This window comes from Culex pipiens, chromosome 2 (genome assembly GCF_016801865.2).
Source record: "Culex pipiens pallens isolate TS chromosome 2, TS_CPP_V2, whole genome shotgun sequence".
NCBI classification, from domain to species: Eukaryota; Metazoa; Arthropoda; class Insecta; order Diptera; family Culicidae; genus Culex; species Culex pipiens.
This window is the reverse complement of record NC_068938.1, coordinates 173,940,849-173,961,013: the sequence shown is the minus strand read 5'-3', so window position 1 is coordinate 173,961,013 and position 20,165 is coordinate 173,940,849. Positions and strand designations below refer to the sequence as shown.

Below are 20,165 nucleotides of genomic sequence, written 5' to 3'. Positions count from 1 at the left end.
GACAGGAAAAGTTAGTAGTTTCACGACGGAATTGCAAAAATATACATTCATAATTTTCATGAATATTTTTTTCGGTCACGAGTTTAGTTTTTTAAAAGTATTATTTAACAATTTTTGTGAGTTATATGTAAATACATTCGGTTAAACCTATCCTGAGCTCTTGAAAAAACCTTTTAATTTTTATTGTACGTTTTAAATTCAATTTTTAATTTGAGAACATTTCAGTTAGGTCTCACCGAATACCACATTAAATATGAAACAAGAAAATATATGTTTTCCATAAAATATAACTATTGATTTGTGCATTGAAACCAATAATTTCAAATTGGGAAGCGGGAGCGGGGGGGGAGAGAAGTTTTTGCAAATGAGCCAAGGAGGTAAAGGGGACGATAAAGTTTGAAAACCAACGGGTTTGATTGAAATTTATTGCTTAAAAAATCGAAAAATATTTTAATTCATTTTGAAAATTGTACTAAATTAACCTGTGAACCGATACATCATCATCACTTTAGACAAGAAAGTTTCTTCACCACACAAACACACCCGGTGCTCGACATTGTGTGCTTGTGCCTTTGTTCATAATTGGCGTTGTTTTTCCCGCTAAAAAAAAAAAAAAAAAAAAAAAAACAACAAAAACACAAATTCCATTCACCTTTCGCAAGTTTACATATACGCAATGCAACCCCCACCACCACCACGCACACACACACCCACATCCATTCATCTGATTCATTTGCAAAACTAAACCTCAAAGTACCTCGAACCTGAAACCTTTTTGCACCACCACGTGGCCTGATGGCGGCGGTAAAGTCACACACAGAGCGCGCGAAACATATGAGACGGGTCTTGTATGCCGTGGGAACTCCCTCCCTCGCCAGAGATCCGCCGGCACGAGACACTTGGTCTCTGACAAAAGGTCTCCGCTTTGAAATCAAAAGTGGATGAAACGACGAACCCCCGCGCGTCCGCCGTCGCATACAATAGAATTATTGTGTGAGGAGGGAGCTTTTCCTTTCGGCGATACGCTCGTTGACTTGGGCTTGTTTATCTCTTATAAGTATTAAGAGTGCAAATACTGTGAACTTTGTCGTAAACTTTGTGAGATAACTTGGGTAGACTTTCCAGGCCGTCATCATCGGAGAGCGATCAACTAAAGGTTTATTGACGTGGGCCGTTACTGTCGAAGGTCATGCCAGGGTACAGACTTTCAATCGTTACTTTTACTGATTTGATTATTAGTGAATCTTATCACTTTAGAGCACTTTAGAGCTTATTTGGGGTCATATTTGGGCTCAACGACCCAAACAAGGTTTCGAATTCGTAATTTGTGATTCGATTATCCAAAGTGATTTTTTTCCGAGGACTTTGGATTATTTGAACTTTGAATCTGAACTTTACTTATAACTAACGACATAATTGAAGGTTAAAAAATCTTTTAATTTTCTATCTGAAACCATTTACATAATGAAAAATTTCAAAATACAGGTTAAATAAAGTTAATGAAAAATTTCAAAATACAAGCATACTCTTTTAACATCCAGCTTCAAAAACTTTTAAATCAGTTTCAAACACCTGCCCATTTCGAAACCATCTACCCCCGCACAAGAGTGAATATACGCATGAATGATGTAGTTTTGTGGGGGAGGACACTCTCTCTCTCTCTCTAGGCTTCGTCAATGAAGTGAGCAGATTATCTCATAAATGATTGACCGCCTTTTAACAAAAGTGCTCTTTCTCTTCTTTGGGCTATCTACAGCGGGAGATCTTGACTCGATTTGTTTTCAAGCTGAATTGACTTGGTGTGATTTTTTTGGCGTTAGGGTGATGCAAATATATATTTTAATGCTTCAAAATAAAGAATATTCGAAAACTTTATTTCTAATTATGGTTGTTATTAGCATTCTGCATTGTATTGTTTGCCTTTCATAAATTTTATGTTTTAATAATATCCCAAGTCATTATGGTTGAGAGTCTATTCGAAATCGGTAGCGTTGCCACCTCCAGAGTGTGCGGTATGGTGATAAGTAGGTATTAAAGTTTTCGCTAATTTTATGGGTAGTTTTTATTGCCACGCTAAAATTTGACGATAATCGATTTGCAAGGACGTCGCCTCGCCGGCATCCACCAAACTATCCTACGCAGCTTGCGGCAGACTGTTTGGGGAATTTTAGTTTTGAATTATGTGATTCAGCTGTTTAACGGGGCTTTGAAAAAAAATGTGGTAAGAGTTGATTAGTATAAAATCATGAAGAATCATGTCATGAAAAATAATTATTATTGGTTTATTAAAGACACTTCATCACTGCGGTACAAATCGTGTCGTATGAAAACAATCATTTTTTAAAATTGATAAAAAAATCGAAGATGTGCCAAGAATTCAACTTTTGTTAAATATTTATAATTTCGAAATTTAAAAAATAAGCCTTCGATTTGAAAATGTCCAGAATATGTGTACAAGCACTTCAAAAAAATAAAGTTTCGACCTGAAAAAAAACTGTTATTGAAATGAGCATAAAATTAAAAAAAAAAGTTCAAATTTGTTACCATTGAAAAACGAACCAATAGTTAATTAGTTATCGTCAATTGCAAAATACTAGCTTATCGCTTGGAATACCCTTAATTTAATTATAAACTCACAAAAAAAAAACTTATTTTTCACTAATTTAAAATTTCTAGAGGCCATTTCTCAGCAAAAAGCATTTGTAAGAAAAATTCTCAGCTTTTCGGTAATAATTTGTCCAATTTTTTTTTCTTGGGTTGTTTTGAAAAGGTCAATTAAACATAATTCTATTTTTTTTTTTGCTTTAAACCTTAACTCAAGTTGGGTATTCAAAATCACCTTAAAAGCAAAAAAAAATGAAAAAAAATTGTATTGCAAAAAAATAACCATGAACAAAATTTCACACAAATAAAAAAAAATTAAAATCGCGAAAAAAAACCAAATTCTTGAGAACTACTAATATGTTTAAGTAGACAAAAAGTGCCAATTTTTGAGCCTTTGAGCTATGACGGACGTTTAGTTTTTGGCAAAGTTTTGATTTTCAACGAAGATGCACTCAAAAAAAATCATAAAATAACTGTTAAGGTGTAACACTGAATTGTAAATCGAAAAGTACTTTTTTTAAATTTTGATAAAATGCACCCAAAAACGGTTAAAACAATAAAATTTTCTTTTAATAATGTTTGAAAAAAGAGTCCATACCAGTCCACCTTTAAAAAATATATATATATATTCAAAAAGCTGGAAAATTTTCTAAATCTTCAATTTGCTATTTGGACATTGTTGATTTGACATTTGGATGCTGAGATAAATTTTGAGGGCTTAAATCATACATTTGGCCATATTAAAATGTAATGCGTGATTTCAAAAACCTGAATAAAAATTTCAAGAATTTGAGAAAATTTCACACAGTTATGAGATTTTCACATTGAAAATTTCATCATTTGTTTCCAAGCTGTCAACTTACATAAACTCATTTTTGGTCAATTCAACTCTTTGCAAGAGCACATCTCAGCAACCAAAGGTAGGAATCAGAGGGTGACGATTCTAGAGATTTCCAATTTCCCGGGAATCGAGAGTTGAATTTCGAAATTTCCCGGGAATTCCCGGGACCCGGGAGTGTTTTTAACTATGCCAATAGTGCCAATAATGTATATAGAAAAGTTATAAATATGTTTCTTTTTAATGAATTCAGTTACGATTTATTCATACTTATTCTATGAAACGATAATTAGTAGCCTCATTATTTTTGGGAACTAGGTATGATCTACCTTTTAATTTTTTCCTGAATCTGCAAATACAACTTATTGTTCGAACTTATTATTAGATTCCTGTGAAGTAAATAAATAGCTAATATAATTTCCCAGTATCGGGATTTTTGCAAATCGGTAAATAGCGACTCAAAACAACAATTCCAGAGTTTTTTTTAAAAGGACCAAAAAACTGTTGTCTTTCATATGTTTATAGGACCTAATAAAAAAACTCTAGAATTTAAAATTGTTTTTTTCTTTTTTAAGGTCAACTTGAAGAAATAGTAATCAGGAAAACCCGAATGTTCACATTTGGCGGACCTTAACTTTACAAAGATTGCCAAAGTTTTTTTCTTCCAAAATATAATTTAATATTTAGGTTGAAGCAAAACACAAAATTACTTATTGACATGAAAGAAGTCGAAATAAAATTAATAAGAATTAAAATTTAAAAAAAAAGATTATAAGGATTGCTATGCTTGAAAGAGGATATGGAAATTATACTGATCTTGAAAAGGCTTTTCCCTCTTAGAAATAATAAATAAAAAAATATATTTAAAAAACATTAGACTTCCTTCCTGGAGTCTAACTGCTAAATATGCTTTAAGGTAACTTATAGCATCCACATTATTTTAAGTTCTCTCAATTATAGTTATTGGAATTTTTGATAAGTTTCTACTTTCTGAATAAGAAGATAAGAGAAGCATTAATGCCAATATTGGTTCATTCGAACTTGAACATCTTATATTAAACATTCAATGTTCTAAACAATTTTAAATTTTTAAATGTTTTTTTCTGGTTAGCTTCGATTTGCTTCGATATTTATAAAATTAAAATTTCCCGGGAGTCTCGACCAAATTTCCCGGGAATCGAGAGGTCCAAAAATGGTCGATTTCCCGGGAATTCCCGCTCGTCACCCTCTAGTAGGAATCAACAATGTCTTAGAACGCAAATTGTAGAGAATTTTCTCAGCTATAAGAAGATATATTTTTTGACAAGGATAGACTCAATGTTTCAAAATAAAAAAATAAAGAAAATTTTGTTGAATAATATTATCTAAAAATGGCTATGTTTCAAAAACGTTGCACTTTATCAAAATTTTACAATATTGTTTTTGGAAAGTATCTAAAATCCACACACAAAAATCAAAAAAAAAATATTTTTAGTTATAAATATGAATCCTTCATCGAAATTTATTATTTAGTACTTTTCGATTTAGAAGTCAACTTTACATCCAAAAATGTTTTTTTTTTTTTATTTTGTTGTGAACTATTTATTTCAAGACATCAGAAATTGGCCAAAAACAAAGCGTCCGTCATACCCTATAGTTTAAAAGTAAATGAAGTACACAATTTATTCCACTCTTTAAAAATATGATTTGACAAAATACTTTCCCTACCGAAAGAATATATTTACGTTATAAAAAATAAAGATTTGAAAAAAAACATTTTTAAATAATAGAGCTTCAAAAGTAGAAACAATTTTTATTTATTTTTTTAAAATCATTTTTAAAAACAAAAAAATATCTGCAAACCTTTTGTAAAAATGTCCAATTTGACGAGAAGTACATTATATTTCTGAATATTCTGAAATTGTATTAATTTCATTTTTCAAAAAAGGTTATCATAAAAAAAATAATTTCAGAATCACCATTGCATCATGCAAAAACCATCGTGACCTTGCCAAATAAGATTTCACGACAGTTAATTAGCAAACAGAAGAAAAAGAAGCTCCTCCTTTTCCGCATCCTTGGCGAAACCGGACGGCTACGCTGCGCCGAAAAACTGCAATAAAGCTCTGCTTTGCGCGACCACCCAGACTCTCCCCGGGCCACGGAGTCGAAGTCAGCCGTAATTAGCGTATACTTGCGATTTCCACCCGGATGACCGTGACTTGGCCAAAAAACGCGAAAAAAATATAGCAAGAATGTTTTGAAAAAGCCAACAATCTCGCGATGTACAACCTTTCACTAGATTTTTTTTTCATGTATAAAATAGTTTTTTTTTGTAGAAGTTTGAATTATCTGTAAATGTAAAAAATAACTACTCTGCAAAATATTAGCCGAATTTCTAAGTGTAATTTATTCAAACCTTGCTAGCTGCAGTTTGCAGAGTGAACACTACAAACATAGACTCACAGTCGTGTGGCGGATAACTGCTATAAATAATACTGGATTTTCGTTCAAAACTGGCTAACCTCCAAATCTTTATTTTTTTTGGACTCGGCGATACCGGTATCACTTAATTTCAAACCAGTTCCTTTCGCCTGGCAACCCAAGCCACAACCCACAAAAACCCACAAACGGATGAGATAATTTCGAGACTTTTACAACTCTGATTTGTGCGTGAGGAAAAGTTGCTCACAGATGGAGGAGCTCGTGGCACACACACACCGTTTTGTTGCACTCGTTTGTTCGTTTCGCTAAATTGCATTAAAATGCAACAAGTTTCACAAAAATTGCTCGCATTGCCCCAGAGAGTGCAAGCAGCAGCTGATCTTGGAGAAGATCGCTTTGGAGGCCGAGCACGCAAAGTGGGATGCACTGTAAAGAGTGCACTTTCTTTGAGTATTGATTCATAGTATCAAGTTTTACCATTACTCTCATAATTAGAAATAAATGCATGTTATTGAAAAATTAAAAATTTGACAAAAGCATGTTGAACAAGCAATTTTAGAAAAAATACTATTATAATAGTACTCAGAATTTAAGTTTAATAAAAAAAAAATGAAGAAAAATAAAATAATGATGTTTCAAAAAACTCAAGGTTTAAGACAAAAATAATCACACTAGAAACGAATCAAAACAAGCCAAACCTCCACCAAAGCAAAATAGTGAGAAAAACAGTCGAAATAGACTCAAATCACCAATATCTGAGCTGCATATTTGTGTGCAGTGGAGGGATGCTGGTGTGATGATGATGCTCCGATGACCCAAATTTTTCTCATCTCTTGCATGCTTCTGACTCGACTCACTCACCACCACCAACCTCTTCCTCCCCCTCAAAGGCTCGTTGTCTCATTTTTGAGCAGCAGCAGCAGCATTTGGTTGTTGTGCAATGTTGTTGAGCTTGAGTCTCGCTCGCGAATCAAGCCCCAGTGAGAAGAAGCAGCGGAGCTGAGTGAGTGTTTGTTTCGTTTGTTGTTTTTGTTGTGTGTTTCTTATATTTTAATCACATGCATGCATGGATTGCACCGAATGCAACACCGCACCACACAAATACCGACCTGGCTTTTTGGAATGTGTGAATGGCGTGCGGTTCGGCGGTGTATCTAGTGTCGAGAGTAAGGCAATAGCTCGTTCTCTCTCTCGTTCAGACCTGGCAGAACTTCTGGTGTAATCACGCGCGAGAGGTGTCGGATCTCAAGTGTCTAGGTCGGCCAATGTGCGAAATAAGAATAAAGTTGAGCGCTGTTGAAATTGGAGCTGTAACCTATGGAGGTGTGAACAATTTCTTTTGAAACCTAAGGGTCAACAAACAACATCTTGCGAAATAATTTAACACATGAAGCAATCGAAAATGGGTCATTTCAATCAAACCAGCATAGAATCCAAATGATTCGAAATAAGTGACCACTAGGGTGCCCAGAATATGGGACTTTTTCTTAAAACTTCGCTCCACAAGCTGAATATTGTTCCTTGAGCCATTTTAGGACTCTGGGCCAAATATGAGCAAAATCGGTCAACATTTACCCATTAATACTCGAAGGTCAAGTTTGTATGGGAAAAAATAAAAAAAATGTATGGAATACCCAATTTTCTTACGGTTTGGTCTGCAGGGTGCGCTACTTCCATCAAATTATTCCCAAAAGTGAGATTCCCATTGAAAATTTAACGCTTTACAACTTTGTAGAACATCCCAAAGCTGTAAATCTCAATCCAGAAAAGTTATTAGCGATTTAAAAAAGTCATTTATGCATGAAAAACAATTTTTTTCACTAACTTAAGACTCGAGTATCAATGGGTTAATCACAACCAATTTCGCTAAAAATTTGCACAGATGCTTAAAATAACCCAAAAAACCGCTTTCCGCTTGTGGAGCAAGGGGTCATTTTTTCTGGGCACCCTAGTGAACACGTATCTGATATCCAGTACATTGAATATTCAATTAAGGGGAGACTGAGTGGCCCTTTCTATTCGATACAATCGCAATGTAGACAAAATAATTTTTGCTGATTTTATTGTGACATACTTTATGGATTACGCCTCATACTAAAAACAATGTTATATCTTTGTTGAATAAATAAGGTAGGGGGGGGGGGGGGGGGTTGACCAAAAGGACACCGCAAAGTAACCAAAAGTACCGTGTGTCTCCAAAAAAAATCGAAAATCCCTAGGTGAAATATTTTCTAAGTCACAGATATCGAAAAGGGACCCCCTAGGCTAATTTCCACGAAAAAACATTTTAGGTACATTCAATTTCAATAATAATTGCCTTCCGCCATGGCGTGTGAGGTCAATACGTCAAATCTTTTAATTTCATGAAGTTATGTCAAGTTATGTATATGGGTCATTCCAGGTCAACTGAGTACACTTTTGGACTCGACCTTCACCGATTTGGACCAAACTTGGAGGGAACGTTCATCTATCGAAAGTTAACAGAAATCTCAAGTTTGGTGCTGATTGGACCATCCCTCTATTTTTGGCACCACCCTCTTTTTGACGATTTTCTAAAAAACTTTTTTTTCTTTTAATCATAACTTTGCGAATATTTGGGCTAAATACTTTCAACAGGTTGCATTTTAAAGAAAATTGTCTAAGGAATTCGATATAAAATAAAATTTTAAACCTTAAATGCCCACTAATATTATATTTTAACGTTTTAAGTATTAAAATTTAGTTTTGACCAATTTCTTATATTTTTATTTGTTATATTTTTTCACCATCGTGTTCCCCGGACAATTTTACATAATAATCAATGTAGACCTCAAACTAAAATGAACTGTTGTCGCGATACAGCAATTTTACTAAAAAAAAGTTTTATTTTGCGATGCACTCTGTCCTATTAATTCAAATCCGAAATAAGTTTCTCACATATAAAAACCGAACTATGCGGGATTTATCCCTTTTCGTTGAAAAGTACACCATATACTTCTGAGTGCTGCGCAAAATCAAACTTCATTTTTCGATGTAAAATCAAATTTGCAATCAAAAAGTACTCTAGTGAAATTTTGATAAAGTGCACCGTTTTCAAGTTAAATCCATTTTTAGGTGACTTTTTGAAAATAGTCGCAGTTTTTCATTTTTAAAAATCAGTGCACATGTTAGCCCACTTTTGAAACAAATATTTTTGAAAAGCTGAGAAAATTCTCTATATTTTGCATTTTTGAACTTTTTTGATACGACCCTTAGTTGCTGAGATATTGCCATGCAAAGGTTTAAAAACAGGAAAATTTATGTTTTCAAAGTCTCACCCAAACAACCCACCATTTTCTAATGTTAATATCTCAGCAACTAATGGTCCGATTTTCAATGTTAAAATATGAAACATTCGTGAAATTTTCTGATCTTTTCGAAAAAAATATTTTCAAAATTTTTAAACCCAGACTAACATTTCAAAAGGGCCAAACACTCAATATTACGCCCTTTTAAAATGTTTTTTTTGCGACCAATTTTTCGATTTTTTGAAAAAATTAGTATTGATTCAAAAATTCATAACTCACTCAAAGATTTTTTGCACAACCTGGAAATTTCTGAAAAGTTGGCATTTGATGTCCTCTAAAACATATCAAAAAATAAAAAAAAAATAAAAAATAGTGTTTTGCAAATCAAGTTTTAGTGACAAAAGTTAAATAAAAAATCACCAACATTTTTTTACCGTGTATAATTTTTTTCCAGTGAAGTCCGTATCCATACCTACAACATTACCCAAGACACCAAATCGATCAAAAAATTCCTTAAAAAGATACAGATTTTTCAATTTTCATACATCATTTTTGTATGGCCAGCTGCCAAATTTGTATGGAAAATTATATGGACAAACTAATGATGCAAAATGGCTTCTTTGGGCATACCGAAGGCACCAAAAAAGTTTCAGTCGGATTAAAAAATACAAAAATTAAAATTTAAGAAAAAAGACCGATTTCGTAGAGAATTGCTCATAAATGTGAAAAACAGTATAAAATTAACTTTTTAGATGTTCCGGATTTGCGGAACCGGTAGGTTACCTGGCCCTGACATTAATATTTGTGGTCAAAGTATAAAAATACCTGTCGAATGAAACCCTTAGCATCCTGATTGGGTGGAATTTTGCTGAAGATAGAAGTCGTCGAAGTTGGGGTCTCAAAAAGGTCTTTTTTCGTTGTAGCAGATTCCCGGTGGTCACAGTGACCAAATCTGGATTTCAAGGTAGCGTTCGGAAAGGGGGCTTCCTATGCTCTCATTTGATACCAAGCGAACCAAATGTGGATTTTTAGCGATTTTCTAAAGTTTGGGGTCGAAAAATACCCCAATACCCCAATTATGTGATTTTTTAACCCGTACAGTTTGTGTTTAGTAAAATTGATATATCTCAGCCAGTTTTTAACCGATTTGAGTGCTTTAAATTGCAAAATCATAGGAATTAGTTGCGCCATCTTTAAGGATAACACCCCTCCCCGTATGAGGGGATACAAAACTAGTTGTCTCTGAATCAAAAATGTAGTATAATTACTTGTAAAAAATTGGGAAACCGATAAATTTTAATCAATTTACCACTTCTGAGCCACAGAGATCAATTTCCAGTCACGCAGAACCGATACAGGATGTTTCGGAAAACGGTTCTGGAGGTTCTGGGACTTACCTAAAACTGATTGAAACATCATTATAATCCCCAAAATTTACTGCAAATACGATAAAAATGTTTCACAATTGCAAAAAAAAACTAATCCGTCCTCAGTATTGCCACCCCGGATGTTCCGGATACGGGTTCCCACGGGGCCATTTCTTAAAATCAACAAAGTGGTAATGCGACATATCAAACAATATGGAATCAGCCACATATTTAAAAATCAGTCAAACTTTGCAGATTAATGAGGTGTGAGGACAATTTTTTCTGCAAACCAACGTCGTAATGAAAACATTCTCCCTCGTCGATTTATTTATAAAATTGTAATTTTACTAAGATTTTAAATGTTTTAACAGCGAATATTTTTTTCGCACAGGGCTGTACGAAAAAATTGTGATACACTGTGTACCTCTTTCTGAGCGTTGCACCTTCCATCGGCAATTCAAATTACCGAATTTGCATTGAACAATTTCGAATGCAGCTCACTTTGCGTGCGTCTGCTGCGTTATCAAACCAGTCACTGTCCAATTAATGCACCGTTTACTTCATTTTCATGGGAAAACCAATTGAAGCAGAATCAACACGACGGGCAAAAAATGATATGCTGCTCGTGGGCCATCAGTTTGTATTGTTTAAATGGCGAGGTGGTTAATGTCCATCCAACTCAATAACCATCAATACAAGCTACGAACAAGTGGATGGTCCTGGGCATAGGGTTGAACGAATTCAGCGAACTTCACGGGCCTCGTTCACAGGCACCTTCATTGATTGATTAATTGTGATGATGTTTACCTGAAGCCAGCACGTTTACGACGACGTGGCGAACATTCTGCGTACATGCATTACACTGTTTGGCAAAATGATTTTGGATCGTTTTTTTAATGCTGCAAAGGAATTGACGATCAGAACTCCATCGTCTTCCACAGCCTTATTTTGCCAAGCAGTGCTGCCAGGCTGGCTTACCATCCTCACAATCCCTTAACGACTCGAACTTGATCCGGACCCCTCGAAAGACCCCTTCTTCGCGATCGAGTAGCTGGTGGTGCTTTGTTGTGTTTGATTAGTGAATCAAACTGCGCTGCCCGCCAGCCAACGCAGCGATCAGCGGTATGCTCTAAGGTCTCCCGCTCCAAAGTGTGCCCCCACCCCCTGCCAAGACAGCTGCTTGTTTGGCGGCCTAAGTTATCACGTGGCCCAAGGAGAAGGTGAAGCACACTCTCGGCCCGGGGTATCGACAAGTTGAATATCATTAATGGCGGTGAACGCGTCGATCGCTCGTGGGGCTTGTAAATATTAAGGATTATCGAGCAGTCGAGTTTGAAGGTGATGCAAATTTATAGTTAAATCATTTTTTTATTGGCTCGTGTGTGCGTGTCGACGTGCGAATTGAGTCAACTCATACAAATGGCATTTTTGTATTGGCGCAGATCTAAAAGTGTCTAAATATACATGATGCAATCACGAAGCTTTACAATCGTGTGTGGATTTGTAGACAAGAGACATTCACAAGACGACACTAGTGCGCAAAATACGGTGGGGGAGAGAGACCTTCACGAAGACGACGTGTAGACCGGTAAATTTGGCCCAAGAGCATCCTCCGTCGATCGATCGACGACGACGACGAAGTGGCCTAGTAGCTTCAACCAGCAGAATCTCAATTACATGCTTTGTGACGTCGGTCGGCGTCGCACTGGGGCAGACTTCGTGCAGGTTTAAGCCACTCATCATGGGGCCACTTCCTACAAAAGTGCGCAGAAGATCTTGTAATTCTCACGACTGCGGTGATCACGACGACGCTGATGATGATTATGACGTCTGAGCGGGTATTTTGGAAGTTTCGCGAATATGCGTCTCGGAATTGAGTGATGATCGACACTATTCTTTAGTTTGTTATTTTCTTTAGATGCTATTTTTCACACTAGGTTATCATTGCTCGAGCATCGGAAGCTGGTTAAATTTTCCATACAATTTTTAAGAGAACTAACTATTTTTACATGTTTTACATTTCTTACAATTAAATGCAAAGCTATCAATAAATATATGTAAGATTTTTAAAATCTCTGGAAAATTAATTCCATCTACTAATAGGGGAACAGCATCTAATTCCAGCGTGCCTCTAATGTTGGCAGGTCAGAACTTTGACATTTAATTAAAGCTAATTAAAAACGTTTTCAACTGAAATCGTGTGATAAATAGCTCAATAAGAAGTGAGCAAGCAAGTTTCTATCAAAAGTTTTGCTAAATTAGTTGTTTAAATAGTGTAAATCAGCCAATTGGATGGAGTTAGGAGCGAGTGCTTAACCTGCCAAACATACGAGAATTTCCCCTACTACCAACATTTGCGATTGGATTTTATTTAATTTGTGTTTTTTTATTTGGTTCAAACTTTGTAGGGGTTTGCCCTGTGACCGAAGAAGCTATTATGTGTCATGATTTACCTATTCAAGGATCCGTATAATTTTGACAGCTGTCCATACAAAAATAGTACATAAATATTCGAAAGCCTGTATCTTTTGGAGGAATTTTCTAATCGATTTCGTGTCTTCAGCAAAGTTGTAGGTATTTTTGAGAAATATTACTACAGTTGTTTGTGAAAAATCAAATTTGCAAATCGTAAAGAACTTTACTTTACACATTCTGATGAATGTGTGATTCCCCGTTTTGAAAATATAGCCGATATAAGTTTGATTTTATCTGTAAAAACATGTAAAAACAGTTTTGCGATTTTTATGAATTGTGTCCATTTGTGTTCATTTCTAAAAATATGTTTTTCAAAAATAATGGAAAAAAATGTTTCGAAATTTTCGAAATAAAGATTTAAACGTAATATTAAATAATCTTTTCAAGAATAGAAAATTTTACAAATTAACATATAAATTGAACCATTAGTTGCTGGCATTAAAAAATGAGGGTGTTTGGGTGAGACTTAGAAAACTTCAATTTTCCTGTTTCTTTTTCTCTATCCACCAGAGGTCCAATCTTCAATGTTTCTAAAGAAAATTTTATAAGAATTTATTTTAACTTTTTGAAAAAATATTTTTCAAAATAGATACCGTTTACCGGGATGACTTTGATAGGATTTCAATTTGTTTTTGGAATATTTTCCAACAGGTAAGGATTATTATTTTTAAAACATGTACTGGGGTAGGTCACACAAAGTCTATGCACTATTAAGGATTTTTTTTTTTCAATAGTGTTTAGAAATATAGTTACGTTAAAAAATCTTAGTCTTAATTCCGGGGTGACGTTGATAGTCATAGTTTTTCTTGTTAAAAACATATTCAAGATGTTAAAACTTTATTTGTACATTAAATATACCATCACTAAAGTAGCAGATATAGTTTTTAAGAAAAAAAAATCAATGTTTATGTTTAGTTAACTAAGTTTATAAGCATTCTAACAAAATACATATAAACTTTCGGTAAAATTGTTAAAAAGTCAGAATTTTGCCTGAAATTTATTAAAACTAGTTTAGTTTATAAAATTATCGATTTATATTACATTTTATACTGAATTCGAAGCACGAATCACAAGTTTTCACATTTTTTCTTGAAATTTGTTCAACTGAAATTGCCTATAAGTTTGGAGATTTTTTTTAAATTGTTTTTCAAAAAACACATATTATTTATTATTTACAAACTTATTTAATCTTCTCCTAGTGGAAAATTATCCAAAGAATCCGAAAATGCATTCCGTTTTCTGATTCAAATTCATGTTTATTGAGAAAATCATGACACTTTGAGAAGTTTAAAATTAGGACTTTCATCAACATTTTCTTAACTATAGTTAACTAACTTCCTAAACTTTTCAAATTTTATGAAAAGTTCTCCTTGAGGTTCTTTGAACACTTCTCTACCACGGTCAGCATGATTCTAAACCATTCCGTACGTATTTTTATTGTACGCTTCATTTTGCGGAAAAATCGCAAACCTATCAAAGTCACCCCGGCTATCAAAGTCACCCCGTTTTACGGTACTCATGAACCCTAATTATTAAATTAAAACTCTTTTTAATTCAAATATGATCTAAAATTACCACCTGAAGCCAAAACTAAGTTCTGAAGAAAAAATATATTTTTCCAGAAAACATTTTTTTTTTATATCATAACTCGGCGACAAAAATTTAGTCGATGCTTCTCTGTGGCTCGAAAATTGCAGGGTTTGGTCCCCTGAAATGTTTTAGAAAAATTCTCAAATAAAAAAATACGGATTTTGATAAATTGTTTTATTTTTGTTAAAAAAAAAGTGGATGAAAAATCAGCAAATAAGAAATTCCGTGTACCTATTTTTAAATAGTTCTTACAATTACCTACAGCTTTGCTCAAGACAACAAATCGATCAGAATATTCCTCCAAAATGGTGAATGAATATGATGAATTTTTGAATTTTTGAATGTATTCAAAAAACGATAGATTATCAAAGATTTTTTAGTAGTAGAAAAACTGTTATCATGTTTTGTGCATATTCTTTTTGAAAAATGTCTTAAAATTATTACGAATGTGTTTTGAAATTAGATAAATACCATCTATACTTTCCTTGAATCAGATCAGAAAGGAAATTGTTTCATAAACTTATAAAACAAATATTATTGCTTAAGCAAACTTCAGATGATAATATAATAAGGCTAGTACAAATTTTATTTAAAGTTATTGTCCCTTGGCTCTGGCTAAGGTAAAGAAGGGTGTTGAAACAGTAAATTTAAAATTTCAAACCTGATTTTCAATATTTTCAACTTAAAATATCTTAAAATGAATCTTAAATTTAAAAAAAAACATTGACCTTGCTGCAAAATATGAAAAAGTAAAAAATTACAGTTTTAAGGCTAAAATATCAAAATAGTAAGATGATCTAACGAAAAAAAAATTCCAAAAATACCTTTTGAACTAGGGTTTTGAGATTACTTACCTCTTAAGACATTAAGATGCGTTGATTTTTTGTTGACAAAAATCTTCTGAAGAAATTAAATTGATCTGAAGTCTTCGACTCCATTTCCCTCAGTTACTCTCGAATCAGTCTTCCTCCTTCTTCATCAATCATCTTTTGGTTCCTCCATCCGTCACATAAAACATTACATTACATACTTCTCTTCATCTTCTTCTTGTTATGTTTTCCACCACCATTACATCCCTGCGATTGCACTTGCTCGTGCACCACCAACACTACCGCACACCCACCACAAGATATGCACCGCACGACAAACCACGACAACTGCATCCAATTACTACTGCACACAGGTGAAATGCACACCTTTCTTCCTTTTTTCTACTTTTCTTTTCCTTTCCTCTCTCTCTCTTGACAACGCTTTGCATTCGCTTATTGAATAATAACGAGCATGTCAGTGTGAGTGTGAGTGTGTTTATTTCTCCTCGATTTTTTGCTGTCATCTGAAAGCTCGCGCCACAGTGACACTCTTGTCAAAAAGGGAACATTCAAATATTTCAACTTTTTCGGCGGTTACCGCAGCGCCACTTTTCGAAACTCGCCGAAACAGAAAAAAAATATTACAACCTGACGGCGGCCCCGAAGAAAGTGAATTATGTAAAACGATTTTTTCCTTCTCTTCTCTTGTGTTTTTTTTGTTGTTTTCTTCTTCTGAAATCTGGTCTCCTCGTGCGTTCATATGTGAGACACTCTCGGTATTAGCTTCTTTTCTTCTCTCTCCTTTTTTTCGGATGTCTTGTTTTGTTGTTTGAGTCACTCACATGTGGAACTTGAAAGTTGATTAATTTTTGTTGTTTTTGCTTCGGGTGAAGGTTGACACTTTGTGTAATCGTCGGGTTTCTCGCGGTAAAGTGACAGTTCTACGTTCTCCGAAACCCTTTCGAGCAACACCAACGACTGAGGTCGAACCAGCTGAGCGCTCGCAGACAGCCAGAGTCAACCAGCGAGAAACAAGAAACACACAACATAAATGGCTAGTACATACAAAAGTCACTGCACTGCCACACATTTATCAAACTTGGCGAACAGAAGAAAAATACGACAACAAAATAAAGAAATAAGAAGAAGTGAATAAAAAAACGCAGCATAAAATAATAAGCAGCGCGAACGAAAGTGGAGAAAAAATGCAACAACTTTCGCAAAATCAGCAATGAGTGAAAAATGCGCCTTTTTTAATTGAAAATCGATCGGCCTTAAAGGAACAGCTGAGAGGTACGAAGAGCAAAAAACAACACTGACTAAAAAGAGCACATCAAACAAGTGGAGTGCAAAAAAACAGATCAGCAACAGTAGCAACAGCAGCATCAACAACACTCTACACACAAAGTCGGTTTTCCAACGTTTCGCGAAAAATAAAAATAAAACAACACAGACAGCAGCAGCAAAAATAAAAAACATAAACGTGTGTAATAAGAAAAATGGCACTGCTAGTGGAATATCGCGATCGGCCAATACTAACAGGTAGCTTCCACGAAAGACTTGAGCGGCCGGCCCGCGAACAGAAGCGACGAACCTTCGCGCGCACGGAGAGTGTAACGTACACTGAGCGGGTCGTCGGCGCGGCCAGCTTGGAAACCAGTCGTCGTCGCGTCGTCAGAGTCGTGAAGAGTAGGGACCAAACCGGAGTGAGTGACTCTCAAGTGTGACGCCGAGTGAAGACGCGGCGTCGTGAGTGAGCGCGAGAAAGGAGCCTGAGTGCATGCAGTGCGAAAAAAAACGGGTTTGCGAGCAGGAAAGGAGAAATAAGTATAAAATAAGTAAATTTTGCACAGTAATAATGTAAAATATTTTAAAACGATAACTAAAATCACAATTAAAGCAACAATGACAAAAACAAATCAAATCAAACAAACTAAATAAACGCAACATAATTAAATTGAACAAGTCAAATCGCAACTAATTTTCAACTGTGCAACTCGCTGCAACTGCACGACCACAACTATCCACTAAACTCTGAGTCCTGAGTGCTCTTTCTCTCGGTCGCGAAGACTGTTGGCGACGACGATCGTTGGGTAGAGCATTTAGTATAGAAGAGTGTCGCGACGAAGTTGATTTTGGCGAAGGAATAAAATCATGCATGCATATTAACACCAACAGGGCCAACATATGTGAGTGAGTTGAGTCTATTGGTGGTGTGTTTGTGCAGGGAAACGAACACGAGCACAGGTTGTCACCAGAAATAGGGTTGGTTTCCCCGATTTTGTGAGAAATGAAAAAAAAATCGTTTATTAAAGTGGAGACGCGTGGTGCTTTAGCGAATACTATTTATTATTTGATTTGCTTTTTTGTGACAACATTTCTGGAGCAACATTTGAAAAAGACACATAAGCATTTTGACAGCTGCAACTATTTTGCTATTTCCCAGGCAACTATTTCACAAAACCCATAGTGTTAAATGGTAACTGGGGAAGTCAGCTATTGTTACCCATTTCAAATTTTGAGAAAACATTACCTGAAGCTTGGGAAATCGCAAAATAGTTCAAATTGTCAAAATGCTTATCCGCTCATTTCTCGTGTTGCTCCAGATTTGATATATTTTAACCAAAATAAATATTTTTTGAAATGTGCCAGAATATGCCTCTACACATGTATAAACAATTGGAATGTGTGGAAAAATAGCAAAAATATGAAAAGTGACTGTAAAAAAATGACAAAAACTAAAACTAAAAAGGCAAAAGTTAATGAGAGGAGGTGGTAGAATAAGCCATAGACTATCAAAAACAAACATAAACTAAACAAGAGAATCGCAAATTCAAAAACTTAAATTGAAACAAGAAAAACGTAAAACACAAGATGTAAAGTTTTTCATAGAACAAAAGTTGTTCAAACTGGTTTCATGAACACGGGAAGAATTAAAATTTTCGAAAAATCGGCGGATTTTTTATTTTTTGATTTATTTTCAAAAGATATTTTGGATTTTCTGACGAGCTTAAAGCACCAATCGTAGCCATTAACTCTGGAAACGCATAGAAGACTAATTCTCTCATGAATGAGAATGTTTTGATTTTTTTTATTTCGATAAATTTTTGTGTCCTTTATCTATAACGAAAGGTCGAGTGGTCAAAAATAAGTGTTTTGGGCCTTTTCAAATGTTGAGGTTGATTCGAAAATTTTGAAAACATGATTGCATAATTTCACAATACTTTCATTTTTTTACATTTAAAATCAGACGCATTTCGCTAAGTTCTCTTAAAAATTCATCGCAATTTTGGTGATTTAGAGCAAGCCTCGTTATTAATGGAACAAGTGAGGAAGCGCATGGTAGCTCAAGTAAATTTTAATATTTTGTAAACAAGCCTTGTTATATTTCGTATTTCTAAATGTTCTGCATTTCTTTTACCTTCGATAATAAAATACTTTTTGAAAAAAGTATTTTTTTTATCAATTCTTTTTATTTAATTTTTTTTAGTACTAGGCATCTCCTTTAGTATGTAAAACATTTTTATCTGAAAAACGCAAATTTCACCTATAGAATATTTTGCATTGAACATATTCTTAATTAAGAATGTGAACCACAACTTTCAACGTATTAATCTCCCATGGGTCATCTCGATTTATTTATTTTCTTTTTCTTTCCGCCGTAGCATGTAAATTTGATTTACATCTAAAAATAATGTCATAATAAAATTTTTTTTTTTACGTATTTCAAAACTCGAGTTTCTTTCGAAAAATTGTTTACGCTGCCAAATGAATTTCAACCAACTTGTGCCATAATTCAAAAAATTGCAATTTTGTCAACTAAAATATATATAATATAATCTATATTATTTTGCGCTATTAGTTGTGTGAAAAGTCCAATTTTATTTAATTTTTTTCTAAGCAATACTTACAACTTTTGCGAAGACAAAAAATCGATCAGGAAATCCGTTCTCAAAATACAAAGTTTTTAATATTTTAATAGCCTTTTTGTATAGACAGTTGCCAAAATTGTATGGAGACTTGTATGGACAAACCAATGATGCAAAATTTCATTATTCATAGCGTCACCCTAACAGAAAATATTTTTTAATACAATGCCATTCTTGCACTATCTAGATAGAAAACCTAGGAATGCTGCTATCTCAGAAATTATTGTACCGATCTTCAATGTTCAAAAATGAAAAAAATCGAAAACAAAACACTGAGCTCTTTAAACAAAATATTTTGAATTTTTGTGTTTATGAAAAGTGGCCTTTTACTTAATTTTTATTACATTTTTCAAATGTTAGTCGTTATTTTGTAATATTTATTTTTCAAAGAGATCTTAAAAATTTCACGATAACATTAAAAATTAGTCCGATAATTTGCTTTAACGTTTACGAATTTACGTCTGTGAAAAATATTCTGAACTTTAATTAGACAAAATATATCAGTTCATCGAATTTTAAAATAATGCAATACAAAAAAAGAACAAATAAAAATTTACTTGCTCAAATGAAGAATCAAAATTATGTGTATAATACAATCCATAATTTATTTGTCCAAATAATTTATTGTAATATTTTTAATAATACAGTCCAGACTCGATTATCCTCGAAAGGACTCGAAAAAATTTCACTTCGGATAATCGTATCACGAAATTATTATTTTTATTTTTTTTCGTTGTCTTATTTTTGATTGTCAAGCTTATATATGACCCCCTAAACTACGCTGAAGTGACGGGGACGAAAAATTGAAAACAAATGCATTTTATTGTTTACTAGGCAATAAACTATTCAAATTTGACTAAAAT

General features: G+C 34.0%; 1 protein-coding gene across 1 annotated transcript in view; it reads right to left on the bottom strand.

The window, feature by feature from the left end:
• The window catches only part of LOC120416987 (uncharacterized), a 269,935-nt gene extending 252,879 nt beyond the window's left edge, over window positions 1–17,056 (bottom strand). The window contains exon 1 of the mRNA XM_052708575.1: window positions 16,914–17,056. The gene's annotated coding sequence lies outside the window, so the exon portion shown is untranslated. The remainder of the gene's footprint in view (window positions 1–16,913) is intronic.
• Window positions 17,057–20,165: the final 3,109 nt, after the last annotated feature.